The sequence below is a fragment of the Podarcis tiliguerta genome, assembly GCF_965153285.1.
Source record: "Podarcis tiliguerta genome assembly, chromosome: 7".
Classification (NCBI taxonomy): Eukaryota; Metazoa; Chordata; class Lepidosauria; order Squamata; family Lacertidae; genus Podarcis; species Podarcis tiliguerta.
Genome location: NC_139540.1, coordinates 38,799,158 through 38,826,119, shown reverse-complemented (window position 1 = coordinate 38,826,119; position 26,962 = coordinate 38,799,158).

Sequence of the window (26,962 nt, the reverse complement as noted above, 5' to 3'; positions counted from 1 at the left end):
TTCATAAATATCTCGTTCAGAATCTACAATGTATGAGGGGCTGTTTTCTCTTCCTGCTCTGTTCCTGTTTGCACTGACTCACCCCCTTGAACACACACCCTTAAAGATACCCGCGTTTTCTGGATGCCACAATTAGACACTCACCTTCCCTTCTGCTCTGAATGGAACTATGATGCCACTTTAAACAGGCGTGGCTTCCCCCAAAGCATTGTGGAAGCTGCAGTTTGTTAAGGGTGCTGAGAGTTGTTAGCAGGCTGTTATCCCCTTCACAGAATTAGAGTTCCCAGAGTTCCCCTGGAAGGGGGATTAATTGCTAAACCATTCTGGAAATTGTAGCGCTGTGAGGGGAATGGGGTTCTCCCAACAACTCTCCACACCCTTAACAAACTACAGCTCCCAGAATTCAATGGGAGAAGCCACGCCTGTTCAAAGTGGGATCATAGTGCTTCAAACGTATAGTGCAGACCTTTTACTCTCTGACCACAGCAACCTCTCTAGTTCCATATCTGGTTTTTCTACTGACGTCAGGCTACATAATGCTGCTCACAGTCGGATGTTGCAGGTGTGCATTCTAGAAAGCAGTTTTCCTGTATGTGTGTCTGACTGATTTTCTTTGTAGAGTGTTGAAGGTGGTGGTGGTGCAGCAGCAGCAGCATAGGAGCTGTGGTCAGGGTCTGGCTTCACTCTCCCTCAGACAGCATTGCAATAATCATCATGTCTGCAAATACCTTTTCTCATCTCTTAAAGTGTGTGTGTGTGTGCGCGCGCTATTGGTCTTACAAGTGCCTACATAGAAAGCTACAATAAATGGTAAACTGTATGGCGCAGTAATGTTCATTACACCATTACCTACCCATTGTCTCCCATTCTGATACACTGCCAAAGTGTGAAAGGGGTAGGGCAAGGCAGCAGGGTGGTGGGGCTCAATGAAGAGTGGTGGGTTTGAGGAGGACAGATGAACAGGGTGACAGTGGAGCTGTTGTTGGCTATCAAACATCTCTACAACACTGGAAACATCCAGAATGTATGGCATAGTACAGTGTGTGTGTGTGTGTGTGTGTGTGTGTGTGTGTGATGGGAATGAAGAAGTGGGAATGGTTTGTTTGCATGCAAGATGTTTAAAAATCAATGAAACATTAATAACAATGGATGAAGTTGGAAGTCTAGTATTTTAATATCAATTTACCTATATATGAAGGCTAATATACAATTTCTATAATCTTCATTAATCTGCAATTTCTTCAACTGAATCAACATGTTCTGCAAGCACTCAAAGGATGCTTTCTTCTTAAAGTTCATTTACAAAAACTGGTTCCTATGGTATCTTGACCTTTTTAGGTAGGAGAGTCTTTCCTCTGATAAGTGCAACAGCTTTCATCTTCAAATCCCATCCATATTTCATTCTTTTTTTTTAAGAAGTACTTATAGCCAGTTGATTTCTTTGGATAGTTCCTATTGTGAATAACCCTAGAACAGGTCTCTAAGCTTTTAAGTAAATAATTGGCACTAAAATTGGTTTTACCCACTTGTTCCCTATTTTGAAGAGGTTTTCGAGTGCAACCAGAGAAAAGGGAGCAAAGCAATCTGATATGAGGTTAAGATGAAGGAGACAGGCACAGTGATAGCATATTCACTGTCTTAAAATACATGTGTGTGTATTTATCTAGCCAGTAGAGTACATGTGGGAGCCTTTAAAATAATCATCATACAGAAGTGCCGTGTTATGGTTCACTGAGGAGCATTCTAACGCAGCATTGTCAGGTATCAAATGGTTTTGCATGGACTATGTGTGAGCATGTGTCAGTGTGTGCACTGAAGCAAGTGTGGTGGTGAGTCTGAGCATGCAAAGCAATCACAGTACATACAGTAGCAACACATGATAATTTGGTACGTCAGTACTTCTGCACTCTGGATGAAAGCCAAAAAGATGGGTGCCTTGGGTTGCTTTATTGATTCATCAGCATTTCCTCATCACAATCCTGCCTGCTGCTATTTAAATCCACAAACCTGCCACATCTGCTGAGTGGAAATAATGATAATCTTCTGTGTATACTCAAAATAAAGAGTGCTCATGATATGAGAGGCTTACATGCTACGGTAACAAGAGCAATACAGTAAGCTGTGCTGCCAGTTGATTAAATCACCTCTTCAATATAAACATGAAGAACTGACAGCTGTATATTTTCTTTGGGGATTTATATTACCATCTGGCTTTATAATTTGCAGATGGAAGTTGTGCGTTGTGTTGTCATTTGCTGGTTTTAAGGTAATCTAGAGAAAGGCAGCTCTGATTTCATATTTGTTTGGTAATATCTTGCACATGATTCATTAACATTCCTAATTATCAGAGACTAAAGGAAACCAAATGCATGATAAGAGATGTGAATTACAGTAGTGAAATATTTCTTGCATGTCTGCATTTTATTAAAATGTGTAGTAAAATTCAATTAAAATAGTCGGATTTTTTTTTAAAAAAAGCTCAAAACCAGGCCTATCACCAACTTGGTGAGTGGTTCTGCAAATGTCAGAATCCATACCATTGCCAGGGGTCAGGGTACCAATACTTAAGTCCGCTCTACCCTCGTACTTTTGGTGGCTGGTGCGCCCATCTTTATCTCCCCCAAAAGTAATGCACAAAAAGTATCACTGTCAGACCTTACCAGGAAGAGTCATTGTCTCCTGTAATTGGGCTCTACGTAAAACCAATTGACCAAGCCTCACAAAGGGAAATTGATTGTAAGTGCAACATCATGTCAACCATCATCCTCCCTCTAATGGTGCCCAGTCCCCAATATCCCATAGGAAGGTAGAGTTTGTGTGTTGACAATAGGAACACTTTTGGACTTTATAGGTCAAAGCTAAGCCACCAGCCTGGAAATCAGAAGTTATCATCAATCATTGGGTTGGATCCAGACTTAGTTGTGCTTAGAGTAGACCTATCATAATAAATGGTGTGTGTGTTAGTCATGGTCAACTTGACCTGTTGATTTCAATGGTTCTAGTCTAAACACAGCTAGGTCTGGATCCAACCCAGAAAGTCCAGCTCCGCATTGATTCTGGTAACTTTGTGTGATCCAGGTGCTAGCTCTGTCAGCAATATTAAGGTTAAGGCTACTAGGAAGAAGGATCTTCATATGTTCAGTATTAAAAGTCTAAAGCTGTGGTTGTCTTGTTCATCAATAAATTCTTTAGAAAGAAAATTAACTGGAATTTCTTGGGGGGGGTTAAGTGCATGCAAGAAAAATATTATTTGAAAAGCAAAATAAGGAAAAATATTATTGAGAGAAAGGTGGAAAGGGGAGACAAGAGAGACTCTCATGGGAAAAGAAGTTTGTTGACCTAGTTATTGCTATGCACCAACATCTAAGTGAGTTTCATGGCTCCTAATAGGTTTTTCTCACACACCAGTGTGTTTCAGAGATAAATAATTCAGAATCACATAGGTCTATTGATGAAATATAGGTATTTTACTGTTGGTGCGTGCAGAAAATTCAGAAACTTCAACTGGCTATTTCTAATGCATGAGCATTTCCAGGAGTTGTGAAAAATACCAATGAGGAGCTGTGGGAGATACACAGAAATATATCCATGAGTGCAGATTCCCCCCCCCCCCTACACACACACCTTGGAGTTTATAAAGAAGTGCAAATACCCAGAGGACCAGTTTAGATTTCCAAACCTGTGGTTTTACTACCTAAAATCTGTAACCCCAGCAATATGTTGTCATTTGATAAATTGTACCAATGTGCTATGTTAGATCCAATAATGCCATATCTATTTACATTTATGAACTGCTTCCTCCTCCTCCTTTAAAATTTGTCATTCAGTAAAATCATTATATGATAAACTGCTGACAAGAGCTAGCAGTGTTAATATATGATAGATTTTTTGATATATATTGTATATATGGAAACATATAAATTCCTAAACAGTTACAGCTATCTGAAGCTCCAGTTCTTGCCTCAAACTTTAAAATATATAATATAAAATGTATATAAAATGTTTTGTGTCTCCATTAAAGTCCTATATTCAATATATGCTTCTTTATTTTTTAAACATCTGGATCCTTCACAAAACCACAGCACAGATAGGAGTTGTATTCCTTTAGAACATTTGGCATGTGAATTATTATAAGGATGTGAATGCAGAAGGAAACTGGTAGGTTTGGTAGGTTTCTGGATGAAACATCGGCTCTGGATCCATTCCAGTCCGGCTTCCGCGCTGGTCATGGGACCGAGACGGCTCTGGTCGCCCTAACAGATGATCTCCGTAGGCAGCTGGATCAAGGCGGGTCGGGGCTGCTGATTCTTCTAGACCTGTCAGCAGCCTTCGACATGGTCGATCACGAACTCCTGGACCACCGCCTTGCCGACGTGGGGATCCAGGGCACAGTCCTTCAATGGCTGCGCTCGTTTCTCTCCGGTCGGGGACAGAGGGTGGCGCTTGGGGGGGAATTGTCATCCCGCCACTCCTTGGTGTGTGGAGTGCCCCAGGGTGCGATACTCTCCCCGATGCTTTTTAACATCTTTATGCGCCCCCTCGCCCAGCTTGTCCGGAGTTTTGGGCTGGGCTGCCATCAGTATGCTGATGACACCCAACTCTATCTGTTGATGGATGGCCACCCTGACTCGGCCCCAGACACACTGACCAGATGCTTGGAAGCTGTGGCTGGATGGTTACGTGGGAGCCGGTTGAAGTTAAATCCTTCGAAGACAGAGGTCCTCTGGCTGGGACAGGACGATATGGGATTGAGGGGGCAACTCCCATCTCTAGCGGGGGTGCAATTAGTGCCAGCACCGTCCGTTAAGAGTTTGGGTGTAATCTTCGACACCTCCCTCTCCATGGAGGCGCAGATTGCAGCTATAACAAAGGCGGCATTTTTTCATCTCCGCCAAGCTAAGCAGTTGGCTCCTTACCTCTCTCGCCCTGACCTAGCCACTGTGATCCATGCGACGGTCACCTCCAGACTGGATTATTGTAACTCGCTCTACGTGGGGCTGCCCTTGAGACTGACCCAGAAACTCCAGAGGGTGCAGAATGCCGCAGCGAGACTCCTTACAGGGTCTTCACTGCGAGATCACATTCATCCGGTGCTATACCAGCTGCACTGGCTCCCGGTGGAGTACAGGATCAGGTTTAAGGTGCTGGTTTTAACCTTTAAAGCCCTATACGGCCTAGGACCCTCGTACCTACGGGACCGCCTCTCCTGGTATGCCCCACAGAGAAACCTACGCTCATCAAATAAAAACATCCTGAAGGTCCCAGGCCTCAGAGAGGTTAGGCTGGCCTCAACTAGAGCCAGGGCTTTCTCGGCTGCGGCTCCAATCTGGTGGAACGCTCTGTCACAAGAGACTAGGGCCCTGCGGGACCTGACATCTTTCCGCAGAGCCTGCAAGACAGAGTTGTTCCACCAGGCCTTTGGTCAGGTCCCAGCCTGACTCCCTCCTCTGGCAACCTGCACAGAATTTTGCTCAACGGTTGCCATTAATTTGACCTTAATTAATTTTTATAATGGAATGTTTTTAGAATGTTTGATTATTTGATTGTTTGATTATTTAATTGTTGTTAGCCGCCCTGAGCCCGGCTTCGGCTGGGGAGGGCGGGATATAAATAAAATTTATTATTATTATTATTATTATTAACTGTACGTCTATTTGTAAAACATCAAATTAAACACAGAATAAGGGCATTGCTACCACTAGTCCTTGGAGTTTTCATTGCTAGTTAGTTTAAAATTGCATGTGAAATTATTTTAAAATCATGTCAAATGCCAGCTGTTTAGTGCAAGACACACCAATTCCAGGAAATGACAAGGCAATCATTGTATTGTTTTTAACACTCAATTGGGAGCCGCCCAGAGTGGTGGGGGAAACTCAGCCAGATGGCGGGGTATAAATAATAAATTATCATCATCATCATCATCATCCAGTTTTGTGTCAAAAATATGTATGTACTGTATATGATTACAGTTGATAAAAGATTTCAGCAGGTTCAAATAGAGACATTTTGAGCATAGAAACTGTCCTTGAAATGCATAGCTGATCTTTTAACATTTCAGATCTAGGTTGGTGAAAAGTGTTTGCCCTTTAGTGTTATGGGATCTCCATGTCTATCGAACTCAAAGGCACAAGCGATTGTGAGCTTTTGGTCAGCAGTGGCAAGGGTTCGACCAGCTGGCTTTGCCAACAGAGAGCTCACCTGCATGTGGAGCTGAGTGACCGTGGGGGAGATTACTGCAGTCCATCATTAGCTGGAGGGAAACTTTTGGCTACTGATGGGCTATAGGATCCAGCAAAACTCTTGCTACGCTGGTAGAATACCACATACATCAGATTGAAAAGAGCTGGCTTAGATACTCAAGATAGCAAAATGATAGGTTTAGAAGCAGTAAGCATTTCCCCATACTATCATGCCCAGAATGAGGGCAGCAATAAAATCCCACTAAAATGTGTAACAGGCATGCTCCCAAATGAAGCCTAGCACAGATGATCTACCTGTTACAAAGTAAAATGCTATGTACATGGATTATTCTATTAGAGCATAGATATGGAAATCTGATGATGCTATTCATAAGCTGATCTAGTGGTGCAGCAATAAAACTGGATAGGGGACCGCATGCTGAGGTTCATGGGGTTGGATTAGATGAGTCTGGGGATTCCTTCCAGTTCTGTGATTGAAAGCTACTTCTGCCTCAACTTCCATTCTGATACTTTCATCCACACAGGGGACATATTATTTATGCAAGAACAGGCTTCCAATCCCTGATTGGCCAATGGACAGGTGTTGCTTTTTACCTGCTGTACATTACTCTGACACTTAACATATGAAGAGCCCTGCTGGATCAAGGCAAATAGTCATTTAGTCCAATTCCTGTTTCCCTACAGTCTCCAACTGGATATCTATCAGAATCTCATAATTAGGACATGAGCCTAATAACATTCTCCTGCCAATGACCCCCAATAACTGGTCATTCAATGGCATCATGTTTTTGGATTATTTTTGGTATTGACCAGAATTACTTCTGGTAGGCATTGATAGCCTTATTCTCACAGCCATCCAAGCTGACAATCATCACTACATTTTAGGGTGCTGTATTCTGCATGTGCTGTTCTGAATCTCCTACTATGCAACTTTCTTGGTTGACCCCTGTTTTCTGGTATAACAAGTTAAGTCCATATTCCAGTCTCAAGTCTTCATTCTAGGTGTGGTGGCAAGACAAAAAAGCATGCATTCTGCAGTGTTTTCTCTTGTGTATAACGTAGGAGGGGAAGCATAGGCCACATAACAAGTTAAATACTTTGCTGTGTAGGGAACAAGCAATGTTGCAAATCAATAGGTTTCCATTATTGGCTTCTTTGCTCTCCCTGCTATCAAATCTTTAGATTTTGTTTCAAGCTAGACTGGGCGATGCCATAGAAACAATCTATATTGCAGTTCTGAGTGGCTGTAGGTCAAAAAGATGAATTTCTAAAGGGAGAATCATATGCATTTTCCCTCGGCACAAGCAGTGTGTCCTTTCCTTGGAAACACTGAACCAGTAATGATGGCTATTAAAGGAACAATGGGTGAGTTACACAGAAAATTCTTTGGTGACGTTAATTTGTTCTGCCCCTTTTCTAATTTAGGAACAAGCAGTGGCTAAGTAGCATAAAAACAGAAACCATTTCTGGGAGCAAAGAAAAATAAAATCTTACTGGGAAAGCACATTTCTTCTTGTGGAGTTAATTGCACTGTCAACTTTTTGGATAGTATAAAAGTGGCCAATTTCAACAGAATGATCACCAGCTTGCTGGCTTGCAAAAATAGACCCAGAGTGCAAAATATTTCTCGTGTACAAAGTTCAAAGATGGGGAATGAGTAAGATTTAAAAGTTACTACTTTTTAAAAAGTAGCAGGGTTTTAAAACTGCCAAGAGAAAGAGTGTGCATGAGAAAATCAATCTCATAGCAGGAAGTATAAAGGTAAAGGTAAAGGTACCCCTGCCCGTACGGGCCAGTCTTGACAGACTCTAGGGTTGTGCGCCCATCTCACTCAAGAGGCCGGGGGCCAGCGCTGTCCGGAGACACTTCCGGGTCACGTGGCCAGCGTGACATCGCTGCTCTGGCGAGCCAGAGCCGCACACGGAAACGCCGTTTACCTTCCCGCTAGTAAGCGGTCCCTATTTATCTATTTGCACCCGGGAGTGCTTTCGAACTGCTAGGTTGGCAGGTGCTGGGACCGAACAATGGGAGCACACCCCGCCGCGGGGATTCGAACCGCCGACCTTTCGATCGGCAAGCCCTAGGCGCTGAGGCTTTTACCCACAGCGCCACCCGCGTCCCTGCAGGAAGTATACCCCATTGAAAATGAGTTGCTATATACAGTACAGTCGTGGTGGCCTGGATAGAACACTCACAACAAAGCATTCTTTGACTTTAACCCTGATGGCAACGTTCTACTTCAGCATGCTACTGAATACCAGTTGCTGGAAATCATGGGACAGAAGGGTGCCGTTGTGCTCAGGCACTGCTTATGGGCTTCTTATAGGCATCTGGTTGGTCACTGTGAGAACAGAACATTGGACTAGATGGCCACTGGCCAGATCAAGCAGGCCCTTCTTATGGTCTTATCAGTAGCTCCCAAGGCTTATCAACATTTGGCTTGTAACATAGTTATGGAGCAGCCAAATGCACATTAAAAACCTGTGGACAAACTTTCAGAAGCAACAAAGTACTCTTGATTCAGTTATATCTGAGTCCCATGTCTGCAGGAGATGTTCAAGATCTTCTGAAAGATAAATGCTCAGTGTGTGTCAAGAGTTGCATGACAAATGATAAAACGTTCAGAGCTTCAAGGCCAGCATGAGGATGCTGAAGCAAAACAAAATAAAATAAAAGAATAAAGAAATTCCTTCCAGTAGCACCTTAGAGATCAACTAAGTTAGTTATTGGTATGAGCTTTCGTGTGCATGCACACTTCTTCAGATACACTGAAACAGAAGTCACGAGACCCTTATATATAATGAGAAGGTGGGGAGGGGTATTACTCAGAAGGGTGGTGGGAATGGGTGATTGGCCAATTGGTGTGGTAAACCTGTTGACGACTGTTAACGACTGCAATTGGTTGCTGTTAGCCAGGTGATGCCATTCCTGCCTTAGGTGGGGGTGGGTTTGCCTAACACACCTCCCCACAGAGGAAAGGAGACATGAGGTTTTCTCCCACTCTGCAGGTGGCCCGGAGGACATGTGGTTCCTGGCGCCAAGTAGAGGGCTGTATCAGCATTCTCTTCAAGCTGTTCTCCTCTCCCTCTGTTTCCCTTTGCAGCATCTGCCTGCCTTCCCTTCCTGTATAGTGTAGGCTTCAGCTAGCTGTCTTTTGGTGGGTCTGGGTAGGAATTGGGGAGGGGACTCTGATTGGGTCTTGGGACTCCCTATTTCCCCCCTACTTTGTGATGCAGAGCATCTTCTTCTGATTTGGAATAATTTGGCTGGTTGGCAATCAACGTGGGCAGGGAAGGGTTAGGAAGATCTCAATCTACACCTTGGATTGGGACTATTCTTTAAAATACCTTGGGACATCTTGCCTCCATTTCCTTCCTTTTCTTTTTGGGGGTTTCTGTTGGTTTGCCTCTTTGTTATCTGCAAAAATCAATAAAATATTTTTTAAAAAATAATGATAAAAAAGAGGGAAATGGTCAGTTTCACCATTAGGAAGCTGTTGAGGGAAACAGAACTATAAAGCTTGTTTGTCTTTATAGAGCAGGCATCATAAAAGTGAACTGCCTAGGAGTACTTTAAAAGGTGGGAAGGGCAGAAGTAAATAATTTTGAATCTCCAGATGAGCCAGGAGGCAGCTTAATAGTACCACATTAAAATAACAGAATATCTACTGCGTGTGATCATAAAAATAGCAAACCACATGGAAGAAGGAAATGGAAATGTACCTGCATCTGAAAAATGCTAGGCTCCAAAGATCATTAGTTCAAAAGAAAAATCATTATAATATGAATGTGGGAGAGGTGAAGAGTGTGTAAAATCAACCATGACAATTGAGATAAAAATAATTCTGCTCAAAAAGAGAAGTTCTGTGATTGAGGTCATGGGAAGCTCAGTGAAACAATCTATATAAACTACATTGATAGATAAAACAAGTTAATAGGGGAAAAAACTGATTTAAAGAGGATTGCACACAAAATCTTATAGCACTGTAATACAGGGACTAGAGACAGAAGAAGAATCAGTTCTAAAAGGATTTATACATAGAATTTTGTGGTTCAGACTTGACTGAGCTTTGTTCGTACCTGACTGCCTCTTGTATTCAGCACTGGGCTGCTCATACATTGTCAGTTGTTGGATATGTTGCTGTATCTGCTTTATGTGCTGATTACATTAGGAAACCTAAAGTGTATACGCATATAATTGTTGGCATCTGTCTGTCTCAAGAGAGAATGGAATGTGCCTCCAGAGGTGAAGCCAAACTGATCTGTTAGCAACACCAAAGTGATCTCAATCCTGTAGAAGGTAGTAATCCTAAACACACTTACCAGGAAGTACATCCCATTGAAATCAGTGGGACTTACCTTCTGAGCAAATAAATACAGTGGTACCTCAGGTTACAAACACTTCAGGTTATAGACCCGCTAACCTGGAAGTAGTACCTTGGGTTAAGAACTTTACCTCAGGATGAGAACAGAAATTGCGGGCCAGTGGCAGCAGGACGCTCCATTAGCTAAAGTGGTACCTCAGGTTAAGAACGAATTAAGTTTGTAACCAGAGGTACTACTGTAAATGCAATCCCTTCTGATCCAGAAATGTGAGGGTTACAAGCCAGCCAAATTAATGGAAGCCTTTCTGACTGCTACAGAAAAATTAAGAATGTATTTAACTGTCTCTCATTCAGAGAAATTGAACTTAATTTGAACTTCCGATGATACATTAGAAATAAATGCTATCATCATCTTTTGTATTTGAACACTTTTCTGACACAGGTTGCCTAGCATACCTAGTGAAAGAAAGAACCAGTGCCTCATTTATCTATTCATTGTGTTCTTACACATTCAGCTTCAGTTGCATGGGTGGGATGTAACATAGCGTGAATGGGCATGCCCTGGGGAGCAGGGCTTCTCATTCCTTTCCTCCTATGTGCTCCTTAAATCTGCCCCAGAGGGTTGGGGTATGCAGGTGACTGGAAGAAGTCCCATTATGGAAGTGAATTTCTATTATTAGGGCTGCCATATGTCTGAGCAGTGCTTTGTCCTGGATCTTAGGTAAGTCAACAACTTTTGGGGTGTCCTGGTTTTTACTTATTGAAATATGTCAACTCTAGTTATGCAAGCAGGCAGGTATCACTCCAAGTCACCATTTGAATTATAAAAATTATAAAGACTATTGTCCATTATATCAACAAAGCTTTTATTTATTATGACTACATGTGCATTTCAAGATGTATCCAAATAAACTGCTTCAGGTGACCAGTTTTTGAAAGGTTTTGAAAAAAGAATTTGACGTTGATTACCTGGGCATATTGTATTTCAGTCATTTTTGGCTTTTTTGGCATGGAGTGACAACTGTATCTGTTATGCAGATGCCATTAAGTTATCCTGGCTAAATGAAAGATAACTGGCTATTCAATTATTTCAATCCTTGAAATATTCCAATATCTTTCTCTAGATGTTTTGTGGGTAGATGTGTGTGTCTGCACCCAATAAATATGTATTTGCCATGCAATCTAAATGACGCATGAATATTTATGAACAGAAATTGCAGTGATGAAAAGTCATTAAAGAAAATCCCTGCTGTCTATTACTAGCCTTTGAAGCCATGCTGGAGAGTGATAAATTATGCTCAAGGCCCAAACACTGCAGCATGGGGAGGTTCCACTTTACCCAGGTCCTGAGGTACAGGCCCCCCCTGGACCGAAAGATCATTACCAAGAAAAAAATATGATGCTAAATTATAGATCATGCTTCAGGATGTTCATGCAAACCAAGTAGATGGGACCAGAACTTTCTTGAGAAGCACACATAACCCAGAGGCTCACAAGCAGCTGTAGCAGGAGTGAGGAACTTTTGACTCTACAGAAGTTACTGAACTACAACTCCTGTCAGCCTCAGTAAGCAAGCCCAATAATCAGGGATCATTGTCATTGTGGTACAGCAACATCTGAAGAGCCGGAGTCTCCCCATATCTGTTTGGAAGAGAAAGGGTGTTGGCTGAAAGGAGGAACAAAAGAGGTAAGGGGGCCAGGGCCACTTTCTGAAAAGTGGGTGGTAGATATTGGATGGGTGCTGCTAAGTCAGAAGAGTCCACAGGGCTTGGTATTGTTGATTAATGAATGGCAGGGTGTTGCCCTGATAATAATAGGTTGCAGAGGAGATTGGCTTTTGCATATTCCATAGCCTGGGACACTTAATGAAGATGGATACAGGGAAGATAAAAGAAAGTACTTCATCATACAGCACATAGTGAAACTATGGAACTTGATCCCACAGGAGTCAGTGATTGTCACCAACTTGGATGGCTTTAAAGGAGGATTAGACAAATTCCTGGAGGAGAGAACTATCAATGGCTACTAGCAATTATGCCTATGTCCTGTCCCCATTGTCAGAGGCAGTAGGCCTCTGAATACCAGTCGCTGGGAATCCAAAGTGGGAGGAGTGCTGCTGCACTCAGGTCTTGTTTGCAGACTTCCCACAGGCACCTGGCTGGCCACTGTGAGAACATGCTGGACCAGATGGCCATTGGTCTGATACAGCAGGCCACATTCTTTTCCATTCCATTGAAGGGTGGGAGGTAGAAGGGTCAGTCCATGAACTTTATCCTTGGTATCCGAAGAATTGTGCACGCACACAAAAGCTCATACCAATAACAAACTTAGTTGGTCTCTAAGGTGCTACTGGAAGGAATTTTTTAATCTTGTTTCGACTATGGCAGACCAACACGGCTACCTACCGGTAACTTTATCCTTGGGTTGTTAGGTTTCTTTGTTTGTTTTGCTAGTTTGACAGCTGTAAATGGAAGCTAAAAGACAAGATGAAGATAGTTTGCAGCCATGCATAAAGAACATTTGTGTGTGTGTGTGTGTGTGTGTGTGTGTGTGTGTGTGTGTATAAACTTAGATATGTGTATTGTGTGTGTACCATACTGTTATGTATGGCTGTAAATATGAAGAAGGCAGCCAGAAATGTAAGGAGGTCAAACACAGGGAGTTAGAGGAACTAAAAAATATCAACCAAACTTCCTTATTTTCAAAACACACAAAGCTTGTGAGGAGGTAACCCAGATCACAAAATGTATACCAGACTCTGCTTAGGTACTGATTGTACTTGTGGGGAAGAATGAATTTAGCAAATGGTAAAAATGCTGTAATATGTGTGCAAAGTAGCACATCTGAGGCCTGAATTGTGCATTTATTAAAAATAGTGACTGTCAGAGCTGGCTTCTGGTCCCAGCTCACAGAGGACCAACGCTAGCCGGTAGTAATGTATCAAAGTCTTTATTGAAGTATAGTTTCCATTTCCAAGCCTCAGCGCCCCAGCTCTACGTCTAGGGGTCTGGACCGGGGGAAGCTCCGTCTGAGTCTCTGCCCCCTGTACACCAGTTTAAGACTCTAATCTTACTCCACCTCTTCCTTCTCTCCTTTCTCCTCTGGGTCCTGCTGCCCCCCGGGGTCTCCTCCCTCCTGGACTCCTCCGACGCAGACGTTGACCCCCCTGACTCCTCCCCCTCTCTTCGGCGGGCTTTAGGACTTGGCTCCCTACCCGGGCTGCCAACTGTGCCGCCTTCCTGTACATTTGAACTTGGCGCGTGCGCGCGTTTAACCTTCCTCTTAACCGTTTCCTCGCTCCCTGACGGAGGCGTGGTCAAACCTGCCTCATGTTCTCCCGCTGGTAGCGCGCCGCCTGATCCCGATGCCTGGGACTCCTCCCCCCTTCTGCCCTCTGGTGTGGATGCTGGTCCGGATTTCCAACTGCTGCTCTCTGAGTCCCCTCTGGCCCCTTCTCCCTGAAGTGCCCCCCTGGGTACTCCCCTTGCCCTGACCATGGGAGCCCCTTTTTGTGAATCCTCTGATTCACTGGAAAGACTCAGAGAGCTCGGACCGCTGTCATCACTGACATTTCCTTCGGACTCCTCCCCTTCGCTCTCCATTTCCTCCCTCTCCTGTGCCTCTGCTCCTGAACCCCTGACAGTGACCTTTCTGTGAAGAAAAAAATGCAAAAAAATCACAGTTTTTGAAAGTGTGCACAGTTTTCAAATTCAGTTTGTCCTTGGTAAGGCATGCACTGTGGTGAAATCAGCAGAATTCCACATGCCTTTTAAACTGTGATTTAAGCCCCCAGATTCACAACAAAAAGGAGTGACACGTGCAAATTGTTACAAATCTCAGAGGATGCCCTACTCTGCTGCATACAAATAACCTGTAATGTTACTTTTTGTCATACAATGTCTTTTTAATTGTAACGAATATACCTCTTTCATCATTTTGTACCCATTAAAAATGTAAACAGAGTCCACTTGCTGATCAGAGTACATGCATTTCCTGCTTAATTATTATAAGCAAATGGAAGGTGTTAGTCATCCTAACCTCTCTTTGTTTTTGCAATTCTTGTTTTATGTGATGTTCCTGTTGCAGAACAGCTGTGCACATAAATCCAAAGTTATTTAAAGGGTGAATGTCTTTTCAGAAAGCTGTGTCAACTTCCCTTCCCCACTCTGTCTGTGTTCACAGTAGGAAGCTTGAGGAATTTGGTCTCTGCGAATTATCACGCAAACTGACCCGGACTAATGGGCAGATTGGATTTTTGTCAGCTACTGGCTGTTGCCCTTCCCAAATGTTTCAACACAGCTCACCTGAAGAAACATGACAAAATAAGGTTAGAAATGTGTATACTGAGAGAAACTAGATTTAGAATTGTGTGTTATGATGGAAAATGTTTAAAGGTATGTATAGGTGCATATTTAAATGCAAGCTAACAAAACAGAATGGTCATGTGCACAAACACATGCAAAAGTAGCTCACGCAAACATTTCTCAAGCAGGCCTTGAAGTCAGGTCTCTGAAGAAAGCAGGGACCTCCATCTTCCTTGGGTCAGGAAGCTGAATGCAGATATTTAAATGCAGGCTTGTGTGATATGTGTCATTGCCCTCTTCAGTCTCTGCTGGAGGAGGAATCTTAACAGGATCCCTGTTTTTATTGCTTCATGAACCAAGCAGAAGGCACAATGGAGAAGCAATGCTTCTTGGCTTTTCCGGTATCCACTAAAGCTGTGCACCAGTTCTGGATGAGTTCCAAGCCAAATTGGGCCTGTTCAGAGGGATTTGGGCATTGTTTGAGTTAGGCTGAGACAGACACAGGTCACTCGCTACAAGTTGGTTGGATGACCCAGAACATTCCAGGGCGCTCCAAAGGAGGGGGACTGGGCTTGATAAAAGAATCAGGCATAAGTTGGAAACCCACAGAAATATTGAGACCTATTTGACTACCAGTTACATCTTTGTAGGAGGAGGTAGGAGCCCAATGCCACCTGATTCTCCTTGCTGCCTTGATTCAGATAAGCAAGGAAGCAATATTAAAGGGTGGTGTGTATGTGTGTGGCCTGGGGTGAAGAAGAAGAAGAGTTTGGATTTGATATCCCGCTTTATCACTACCCGAAGGAGTCTCAAAGCGGCTAACATTCTCCTTTCCCTTCCTCCCCCACAACAAACACTCTGTGAGGTAAGTGGGGCTGAGAGACTTCAGAGAAGTGTGACTAGCCCAAGGTCACCCAGCAGCTGCATGTGGAGGAGTGGAGACACGAACCTGGTTCACCAGATTACGAGTCTACCGCTCTTATCCACTACACCATACTGAAGGAGTATAGCTGGAGAGCAGATGTGGCCTGGAGAGAATCTGAAGGACCAGACAGAGAGGCCTGGATGGCTGCTTTTGTCCTGCAGGCCTGAGGTTCCCCAACATGGGGCTGGAATACGTCTGGTATTCAGTGGTGTATTTATGGCATTTGCCAACCCTGGGCAATGATAAATTATTGTTGAATAAGAGCAATAGTGTGGTTTCAGCAAATAATATTAAAGTATTGTTAGCATATTCTGTTTTCTTTTACAAATGTTTAAAACATTTTTTTCATTACTCATTTTCAATATAAGAACTCCATCTCTTCCTCCCACCCCCGCTGCGGACGCTGACCCTCAGCCCCATGCCTCCAACTCAACAGTGCTGTGGCTTGAATGAAAATGGCCTAGTGGAACTTTTAGACTGCGGAAGAGGAAAGTGTATGAATATAGAAATAGCTCTCTTTTCTTTTTAGAAAAATGAAAATATTACTTCAGTAAAAGAGAAGAAACACTTTCTAGACAGTAAAGGATGTGGTTGGGCGAGTTTTTAACTAGGGGGCATTACTAATCTTAAGCAACTTTAGGGCCAGTTTAAATAACTTTAAGTCCTGCTGAAAGGGATGGCATTTGAAAAATGTGAATTTTCGGTTGGATTGTGGCCTGTGATTTTTGCAAATAACTGAAACTGCAGTCTGATGAGCATAGAGGATGTGAGAGAAGGAGGGAAATAATCAGACAGCAGAGGTGGATTTAGAGGAGTGTGACTGGTTCATCCATACTGGGTGCTGAGCCAAGAGGGCACTGCAGGGGGCGCCACAGCAATGATGTAAAATGGAAGGTGAGAGGCTGGGGGTGGCAAATGTTGATGTCACACTCTGAAATTTGAAAGCCCGAAGTCCACCCTGTAGGCAAAGACTAGATGAATACGCTAGGGACTCACCTTCTCTGAAGAGGCTGCTACGCCATGCTACTCTTTGGGTTTTACTTCTGAGTAAACATGCAAAGTATCTGGCTATGCTACTACAATTTGCGGTATGTGTGGAATAACGCTGACCTACTTTACCCAGATGTCATAAAAAGATAAGCGACTGAGGTGAGGAGGAGCTTTAGAAAATGCTATGCAAATATAGAGTGTATCACCTTTGTAGAGATAGGACAGAAACCCTGTCTGCCCTATCAGCTCAGAAGCATGGAGGAGTGGAGAGAGGTCAGACTCATGGAAAAAGCTGCAGAGGCTTCTTCTTGCATGACACATTCTGCAAGAAGGCACAGGCTGTAGGATCTCATCTCTAAATTGAAAGTGTTTTCGCTTGCGAGCCCATGTGCTAACCCCCCTGCCCAAGAGCCAGCCCAAAATAAGGAGACACGACAACAGCATATGGGATAAAATTAGGCCAAAACTTTACAATATTGATTTCAGATGTAGGTAACCTTGGCTTAGGCATTGGATGGCAACCCTCTCAGCCCCAGTTGGGTCTGAGGATGCACAGGGCAGACAGGTGTTGTGAGGGGGGCTGTAAAACGAGAATTTAAATAGCGTTCCCCCCCCTTCACCTGAAGTAGGGAGTTTGACCTTACACCGCTGCTCAGGGCCAGTGACTCCCACAATCAACCCTTTAACGGGCCCTGCAAATGCCACATTTTGGCTTGCATGTGCAGTGGCTGCTGAACATAAAATTTTCTGACATGGAATGAATTGCAGTCAGTCGTATTCAAAAGTCTCCAATGCACATCTTCCTGTGAAGCCCAAATGCCACCTCAGGCAACAGCCCAGCTTGTCCTTCTGTAAATATGTCTGTATCTCTTAGGATCTCTGACTTGAATGTTTTCTGCTTTCAATATAGGAGTCCACAGAGGGGCTGGGCAGATCAGCACAGGCTATTGCAACATTCACCTGAGGTTATTTGTTAAACCCCCAATCCCTGCAGAAAGCAAGCAGTGTGAACAAGCACTTACATCAGTGTAAAGGATGGCTGTGCTCCTAACAGCACCCTGTTCTTTGCAATTAGTGGCACATCTAATAATTTAGTTTGGCTACTTAAGCTTCTACGAATCTCCCAAATCAGATCAAGTAAAGTGAAAGAACTGTCAGCGGGGTTCCTCTAATTATTTTGTTCCAGTACCATACTGCGCCATGCAGAGAACACATTGCATTCCCAGCTGAGGAAAGGTATATTGAGCATGTGGCATAAAATAATTAGATGGGTGTCTTTTTCTGCTCTTTAACACTCCAGTCATGCAGCAGCAGGAGAAATCACCGCAATCACGTTTCACTGTGACTGTGGGGCAAAGTAGGAAGGAAACCAACAGTTGTGTCAGGGTAGGGGGATCTTTACTGTTTGTCCCAAGTACTGACAACAGAAGGATCTTTGGAATGGGGGGAGGAAGCAAAAGCATTTAAGCCATTTGGCCTTTATCATAAAAGGGAATTCATTTCAGCCACACTAGTGGAGAACTTGGTAAAGAAGCAAAACAGAAGCACCAAAGGTGATGCATTTCGAGTGCGCCTGCCTAGCCTTGCCCAGGTGCTTACTGGTGATAGGCTTCCATTTGCTTCACAGTGGAAATCTGTCTTCTACCACTGCCTGGCCCTCAGGTCTTCTAACAACATTGAGAGGAACCAGCACAGAAAAACAAAAACAGCTTGACACCAAAACACTGTGCTGCTTAATGTTCTCTACCATCAAGATGTGTTCTTCATATTGCTATCTAACCATGGAAATTACCCTTTTATTATAAAGAGCATGCACTACATGCTCCTAACGAATTACAAAGCTTTTGGGTGAAGTCCAAAAAAGTGCAATGAACTAAGGCTGCAATCCTATACACATTTACCTAGCAGTAATTGCCAGTGAACCCAATGGGACTTAAAAGATCAGGAGCATTTTAGTAGCTAGCTATACACATTCGGAATGTTATAATTAGTTCTGGGCATCATAATTTAAGATCTAAATTCAGAAGAATTGCTTAGATAAGAGGGGGAAAGGAATTAAGCAGGTGTAATATGAAGTCAATTTCAAATATTTCATTTTTGGTCTACATTTCAAAGCCATTGTGTGCAACAGCTGAGCATGCACAGCAGCAATGCAGGAATCACACAACAAGGGGGTCATCCTGTTGGCTGCAGGGGTCTCCTTCACTCACAGGTGCCAACTTGAATAAAATATGGGGGGGGGTAAGCTCCACCCTGCATAATTGATCACATGACAGGGGGCATGCACAGGTTGGGCATTCACCAGCTAAGGTCAGGGCCTTGGGCAGGGGGACAGAGCAGCCCTAAAACTAACAAATTACAGTATCCGTTCAGTAATCTTTTTTGTTTGTTGGCTTCTTAGTAATTTCAGGCAATGCTGGGCATTTTCAGTGAGTGGCCAATAGTCAGGCATAATGGTGCAAGTTGAAGTCCAACAACATCTGAAAGGCACTACCTTGGTCCTTCCTAGTTTGGATTCTTGTTGATGTATGTTTTGCTGGCAAAGTATGCAGATTATACATATCCGTCCCAGAGAAACATGCTGCTGTCTTGGTGTATTTTGAACATTCTCCCAAGGGAAGCAAAAATGTAACACATTTTTAAGCTCAGGACTGATATTTGTATCTTATATTTCCAATCCATGTGAGTTAATGGCAGTTACTCTTGCTCTACCAGCTATCCCCAGAGAAAGCAATCAAACACAGCAGTTTAAACCCCCACTTTTTTTTAGGAACCTTGCAACAGTAGCACACATCCCTCCCCTGAAAACATACCCAGCTACCTGGAGAAGGTTCACCTCTCAATATTATCCTTCACTCTCACATTCTTTCTCTGGAGACAGGCAGTTCAATATTTTTAGAACTTCTGCATAATATCATACTCTGGGGAATATTTCCCAGCTAGCATCTTCCTGCCTACCAGCTTCAATGAGGGTAGGTCTCTCTCTTTCATTTCAAACAAAAACTACATATTGCTTGTGGGGAACAAAGGTTTTTCTGTAATGGCTAAACACTCTCAAGTGAACTATTGACTTGTTTTCTCTGAGGTCCTAAAAACAATCACAAACAGAGCTCCCCCCCCCCCAGTGGAAGCGATGGCAAGAAGCATATGGTTAAACTAACTAAAGAAAGAAAATGGGGAAAACAAACAGCCAAGAAGGAAAATGAATCCACAGTTGTCCATGCCATCACATTTATTGCTGCTAGCTATGTAATGCTCTTGTATTTTAATGTGAAGAAACCATGAAGCTTTTATGAGTCAGTATAGGTGGAAAATTTGTAAATTAATGTCTAGTAATTGATTTGACCCTTTCATGCTTGCTGTATGTCATGTTCTGAACAGTTCAAATTTATGGGCTTGGTAGAAAAGAAATTTCATTGGAGAATGTGGGTACAAAAATGTCATTAAACATGTTTTTTTACTTAATAGCATGAAAAAGAATTGTGTTGCCTTTGCACAGATTGATCAAAGTAGTGCCCTTTTTGCTTTTACACACTATGAAGAAATGACCTTTGATTTATAGTGTTGAGTGGTGTTAAGTCCTATAAAACCTAAAAAGACTAGATATGCCTCACATAGTGATACACACTTTTCACTCAGACATTGTTCTTAGGTGTTTTTATGAGTCACTAGCTGACATCTTTCAAAAGACATGTTCTAAGGCAAGTTTCCCTTAGGTGACGTCACCAACACCTTTCATTTCCTGGATTATGGAATTTGTCTAGTTCATAATGTTGAAACATAGCAGCATCCCCCACTCCTGAGGTTCTGCTAAGTAAATAAAGTGGGATTCACAAAAAATCTGAAATCTTAAACCACTTACTCTCATTACTGTGAACTATATGAAGAGGCCATACAATTAAGGACCTTTGGTTTGGTATCTTATCCATTTTGGTTGATTCTTTCATCCCTGCCCCCTTACAAACAAGATGGTTTTATGTGATGTTTGTCTTAGCACGGGAATTCAAATTTCCAGCTTTCTACCATGGCTGGTGCCCGGAGAAAACAACCATTTGTAGGAGGTTATAGAATGACACACATGTGAAAAGGACCATCAGTATGTTATGAACTGCCTGGAAGACAATTCTCAGAATACATTTGAGTATATGTCCAAATGCTAATTGAGAAACTCACAATTAACAAGCTGATTCAGAACTGATCCAAAAGTATCCAAACTGATCCAATCACTAATCTACCTGGAGACTAAAAATTAGAGCTAAATGTCAAGGAGTGTAATAGAATCTCTTATATGGGATACAAATCCATTGCCAGTAAGAATGCCTACAGAATCCATCTCCTATTATATTTCCTTCCTATTTCTCCAAGACCAATATGTTTTCTGGAGTGGACCTACACCTATGAGAATTATTTGCCAGATGTAATGTACCAGAAATAACCTACCAAGTTATTTCTCAAGAATCTGGGGATTCTCCCCCCCCCCAAAAAAAATCTATTTTGCTGGGGGGTTTTTATTTTAAAAGTGTTGTAGTTTTGAACTGCACAGTTGCACACTTTATTTTTTATAAAACCACACAAATGTGCAATATTTTTTTATTTTTTAAAATATTTTGAAATAGTGGAATTATTTTAAATTTCTCTCTCTCTCTCTCTCTCTCTCTCTCTCTCTCTCTCTCTCTCCTTTTTACCAAACCTATTACTGACATCCTAGTGGAGTTTTGCTTCAGAAATAACAGCAAACTGCAGTTAGTTGAAAGGGGAAGCAGCTCCTTCTAATCTTCTCCCCATGACTGCACCAGAGGAAGAGAGGAAAGGAAAGCATGCATAATAAGCATGGTTGAATATTATGTTGGAATTTACTTAATATCTCAAAATGATTCTGAGACAGTGTAGATGACTGCTTTGTTTAATCAGTACCCCTGAAATGAACTCACATGAAATGCTTTTGTAATTTTAATAAAATATATCTTCAGTGCTTCTCTGAGATTCCCACTATCATTGTTTTTGGATTAGTGTCCTGCTTCCTTCATTCCTATGGCATGATTAAAAACTGTGTGATAGAAATGGTTACGTGGGAATGTTCTCCTTTTAGTATATGCAACCAAAAGCTATTTGAGTGCTTTTATTATTCCTCATTAACATATTCTCCATGGATATTTGATCATTTTTGAAACCCACATGACTAAGACATTTTCCTTCCACACATGGATCTGTCCTGTGTCTGGGAAGGACTTTTCCTCTATTTGTTTTCTTCTGTGGCTTCACTCTATGCTTCCTTATTTATGTAAAACATATTCCTCCTCCAAAAGTGTAAGAACAACTGAATCATTATCCCAACAATGAAAGGAGTGGTTGCTATTTTTTCACTGTGGAAATATTGCACAGTGAGATTTTGATTTGTTATGAGCATGAAGATAAGTGCATCATCTGATAGAACACCCTTTAAATCATTTGTAATTATGTATTGTTAGATACTTTCCCTACCTTCTAGCTAAGGTGAAAATCATTCATATGAATTGTTCTGAGTTTCTGCTGCATGTACCACACAGGGTTCCCGAGCAGGGAAGATGATTATGGAGACTTTTTAGCTTTTCTTCAGACATGCAGTAGCCAGTATTGATGGACCAGTTTAAAAGCCTCTTGGAAAAGAAACAACAACTATCCACTGAATGAGTTCATCTTGCAATAGCCAGTTACTAGTTCCCGTTACAGAGCTCTCCACAATAACAAAACAAATATATGCCTTTGTGTTCTACATAAAAGCAAAGGAAAACTCCAGAATCTTCCTGCCCTATTTAGCCAAAAGCTAAATAGCCAAAACCAAGGCGTGCTTTCCCATAGAAAGTAATGCAAAACGGATTAATCCATTCCAGACTTTTAAAAACAACCCCTAAAACAGCAATTTAACATGAATTTTACTATATAACGAGACCATTGACCCATAAAATGAAAGCAATAATCAATGTACTGTACTATAAAATAAAGAAGACAGTATTGTAGATTATAAAACATAAAATTTTTATTTTTTCTTACCTGTGATGATGATAGTCATTGTTTGGATGGGGGGGTTATCCATTTCCACAGTCACACAGTCAATCAATCAATCAATCAATCAATCAGTAGGCTGAACTGCATTTCACACAGTCACAAAATCAAATTAACTGAAAAAGCCTCAAAAACAAAAACGCAAAACAAATAGCAAAATCAAAAGCACCAAACTTAATCCATTCCAGAAGTCCGCTTGACTTCTGAAATGTTCAAAAACCAAGGCACAGCTTCAAATGGTGCATGTACCAAGAAACAATAGCCAACAGCCGCATCGGACGCTCAGCTTCCGAAAAACATTCGAAAATCAGAACACTTACTTCCAGGTTTTTGACGTTTGAGAACCAAGGCGTTTGAGTACCAAGATGTTTGAGAACCAAGGTTCCACTGTATGCCCCATTTTATTCCTACGCAGTCAAGTCATCAACCTGGTGCCTTTTTTCTGTCACCATGCAAAGTGTGATCCTAATTCTTCTTTCTTTTAGCTTGAACATTCCCTGATCTGACTTGGTATATTTAATCAGGCAAGGTGGGCTTTGTTTACTCGAAACTTCATGGTCAGACAGCCTCCAAGTTCTAGTGGGCCAGAGGTTTACCAGCACAGGTATAGATGACACAGTTTAAGGATGTGTGGCCCCAGCAACTGTCACCCACTTTTGTGCCTACTCACATGTGCCCTTCATATATAGTCATGCACGCAAGTATGAGTCAGTAACTTTATATTACAGCACAATTGCTTTACTCAATAGCTACATAGATATATGGATGGCATTTCTCAAGGCTTCTTCCTGGTATCACCAGTATTTTCTTTTAGAGAGAGTGTGTTAAAACAAGAAAATCCTTAATAAAATATTTAAGAAAAACAAAACAAAACGAGAGAGTGTGTTATCCCTCTCTCTTCTTGCATAAACCCCAACTCTAAGATATTTACTGTATACTGCTACCTAGAGGCTAGAAAAAGCCAACCCCCCTTTTCAGTTCTCCTGTATATTCTTCCCTCTTCCCACTGATAGCCCCCAACATGCAATATCTCAACATGTTGTAGGTTCTCAAAAGCCACAAGTCCTTGTTGAGCCATTTACTAGAGATACTTAAATATTGGGATGCTGAGAACTACATTTCCCCATTATTTCCAGCATCCATGGATGCTGTTAACATGTTTGACAACATTCAGGATTTAAAGTACTGCTTTAGCATTCCTAGGAACTTGTGCTGTTTAACAAAGTGTGCTTGGTAGGGAGGGCTCCTGGAAGCTCTGCAGCAGAACTTTAGGTCCCCAGGCCCTGGGATGCAGCAATTTGCCCAATTTGTTCTGGACTCAATCCTGATGTACTTCAAATTAATTTTGTGCAGATGTCTGATGAATTAACTGAGCATGGATGTTTCTGCCCTCCAGGCAACTTGGGAAGACTGCCCAACTCAAGTAACAAAGGATCAGCTGCACAGATTGGCCAATGCATTTTTTAAATGGGCAAGGTGTTGTGCATCCAAGATATGGTCATATTGTTGAGAAGATGTGGATAGATGTGATCCCAGACTAGCTCAGATCCCAGACTAGCTCTAAAACAGGTGCAGATGTATACCCATTTTGTACAATATCTCTGGCATGAACTCACCATGTCCATTTTTCTGTATCCTAGTTATATCTCTAGCCTTCTCACTCTGCCTTAGGTAGAAAATCTCTCACCCATTATAAGGGCTCATTTACACAGGACCTGCCCCTACATGCCAAAGTGAATGCAGGAGTGAAGATGGCTGGGAAAAAATGCTTTGTTAGAAGAAATTCTAATTAACATTTTAATATCCTTACAAATTATTAAAACACCCAGTAAAGTGCCATAAAACTCCCATGGTAAAGCTGGGATGTCTGATCACTTTTAATCTACCATAAAAGCCCACAGAAGTAGAATGGCATTAAATTACATTTCATTGCTAATCTCCTGAAGTTTTATATTAATTTAATTTGAAGATAATTCAGTTTTGATTAAATGTTTCAAGAGTACTCCACTTGCCGATTACAATTCAGGAGGGACAGATGTTCAGAAGTTAATTGTATATTTTGCTTTATGCATACGGCACGTCGCTAGTATACCCGCTAGTATTTTAAGTCTCCTGGGTATCTCATTTTGGCCACAACTAGCTAAGATGTTAAATGCATCCTAAAACACAGTTGTTTCTTTATTAGATTTATATCCCACCCCTTTCTCCAAGGTGCTTGCAATGATATTCAGGGTTCGCCTCACAACACCCTTTTAATATAGATTGTGCTGAAAGATTGTGGCTGGTTCAAAATCACCCACTGAGATTTATGGGAAAGTTGGGGTTTGAATTTAGGATTTGAAACACGTACTCTCTTCCTTTATAAGTTATTATTTTGTATTTTTGAATTGGGCATCCTTGAATTACATTTACCCAATTACTGAAACCCACATAAAAATATTCCCATGGTCAATTGTGCTTTAAAATGGGGTGGAAAATTTATTTTTGAGGACTTTTGTGGCAACGTCATGTGAAAACATCCCACCCACCACAATATATATTTATTTACATATCCTATTTATTCTCTGTCTTTCACCATAAAGTCCTGTTGTTGTTGTTTAGTCGTTTAGTCATGTCCGACTCTTTGTGAGCACGCCAGGCACTCCTGTCTTCCACTGCCTCCCGCACTTTGGTCAAACTCATGTTCATAGCTTCGAGAACACTGTCCAACCATCTCGTCCTCTGTCGTCCCCTTCCCCCTGTGCCCTCCATCTTTCCCAACATCAGGGTCTTTTCCAGGAAGTCTTCTCTTCTCATGAGGTGGCCAAAGTATTGGAGCCTCAGCTTCAGGATCTGTCCTTCCAGTGAGCACTCAGGGCTGATTTCCTTAAGAATGGATAGGTATGATCTTCTTGCAGTCCATGGGACTCTCAAGAGTCTCCTCCAGACCATAATTCAAAACATAAAATCCTACATCAATATAATAAACAATTATAAAACCAGATAAAACAGTTATAACTATAAAAACAAGTACAGCTGTTCCAATCAAAAAGAACAGTATATAATGTTGGGTGTGACATTCTTTGAACTATGCATTTATAATCTGTTTTAAGTAGCCACCAGTTCTAGGTACATGCTGTTGCTTTACAAAACCATACTCAACTTTAGACGAAATTGAGAGAATGCTTTTTCCTTAACAGAACTGCCCATTGACCAAAGTCTTGAGATGTGATCCTCTTAATAGAGCTAAAACCTATCTTGCAGCTACTTAAAATTCTGAATGAATTGCAGCCACCATGTAGACTAGCCTCTCCCTAGGCGTTCACCAACTATTATGTTTTCACCATATGTTACAAACTTACTTGTTCATCAGAGCATTCTGTGACCATTAATATTGATTTAGCTCACACAACCATCTACAGTGGATATTGCATTGAATTCCTGTACTTTGGTTTGTATCGTTTTGATTCTTTTATGTTGTGTTTTATTACTTTTGTACACTGCTTTGGATATATTTTAATATAAAGCAGAACTTAAATCAAAAAATATTTGCGTGTTCAGATCCAGAAACCTCCCCCCTAAATAAATTCACACTTGACTCAAATTTTAGTTTTGTTTTTTGGCAGAATTTAGGCCACACCTTTATTGATTACAGAAAGTGACTGGTTGTATAGGCTCTGGTTTGAATAGCTCCCTGCCATGCAGGTAGCACTGACACAGGGTTCCAGCATAGGTCAGCCAAGGGTGAACACTTGGATAAGCGAAAAGTCAGGAGCGGGCTATGTCTGCCACCCAGATGTCCCCCTGGACTCTGGCACTGTCACAACCCCCTCTAAGGGGTTGACCAAACCATTTGAGTCCGTGGATTCCTTTAACAGAATACCCTTCACATAGGGATGGCGAGAGCGTTCTGCCATCCCTATCACCTGAACCAGAGCCTATCCGCAACCTTACAAGTTGTGACGATTTGCTACGCGGCAGGCAAAACCCAAATGGCAACAGCCAATCATCCAAGTGGGGAAAATTCCTGCTGTGCCCCTGTCCCAATGACAGACGATGCACGATGGCATAGCAAGGTCAAGCGCAAAATCCCTAAAAGTAGGGAGAGGTGGGTGGGTGTTCCAAATGCACACACCAAAAGAGGAAGCTCTGGGTCACGCACATAGGCATATATAGGTCCCTCAATCCATTTGGAATG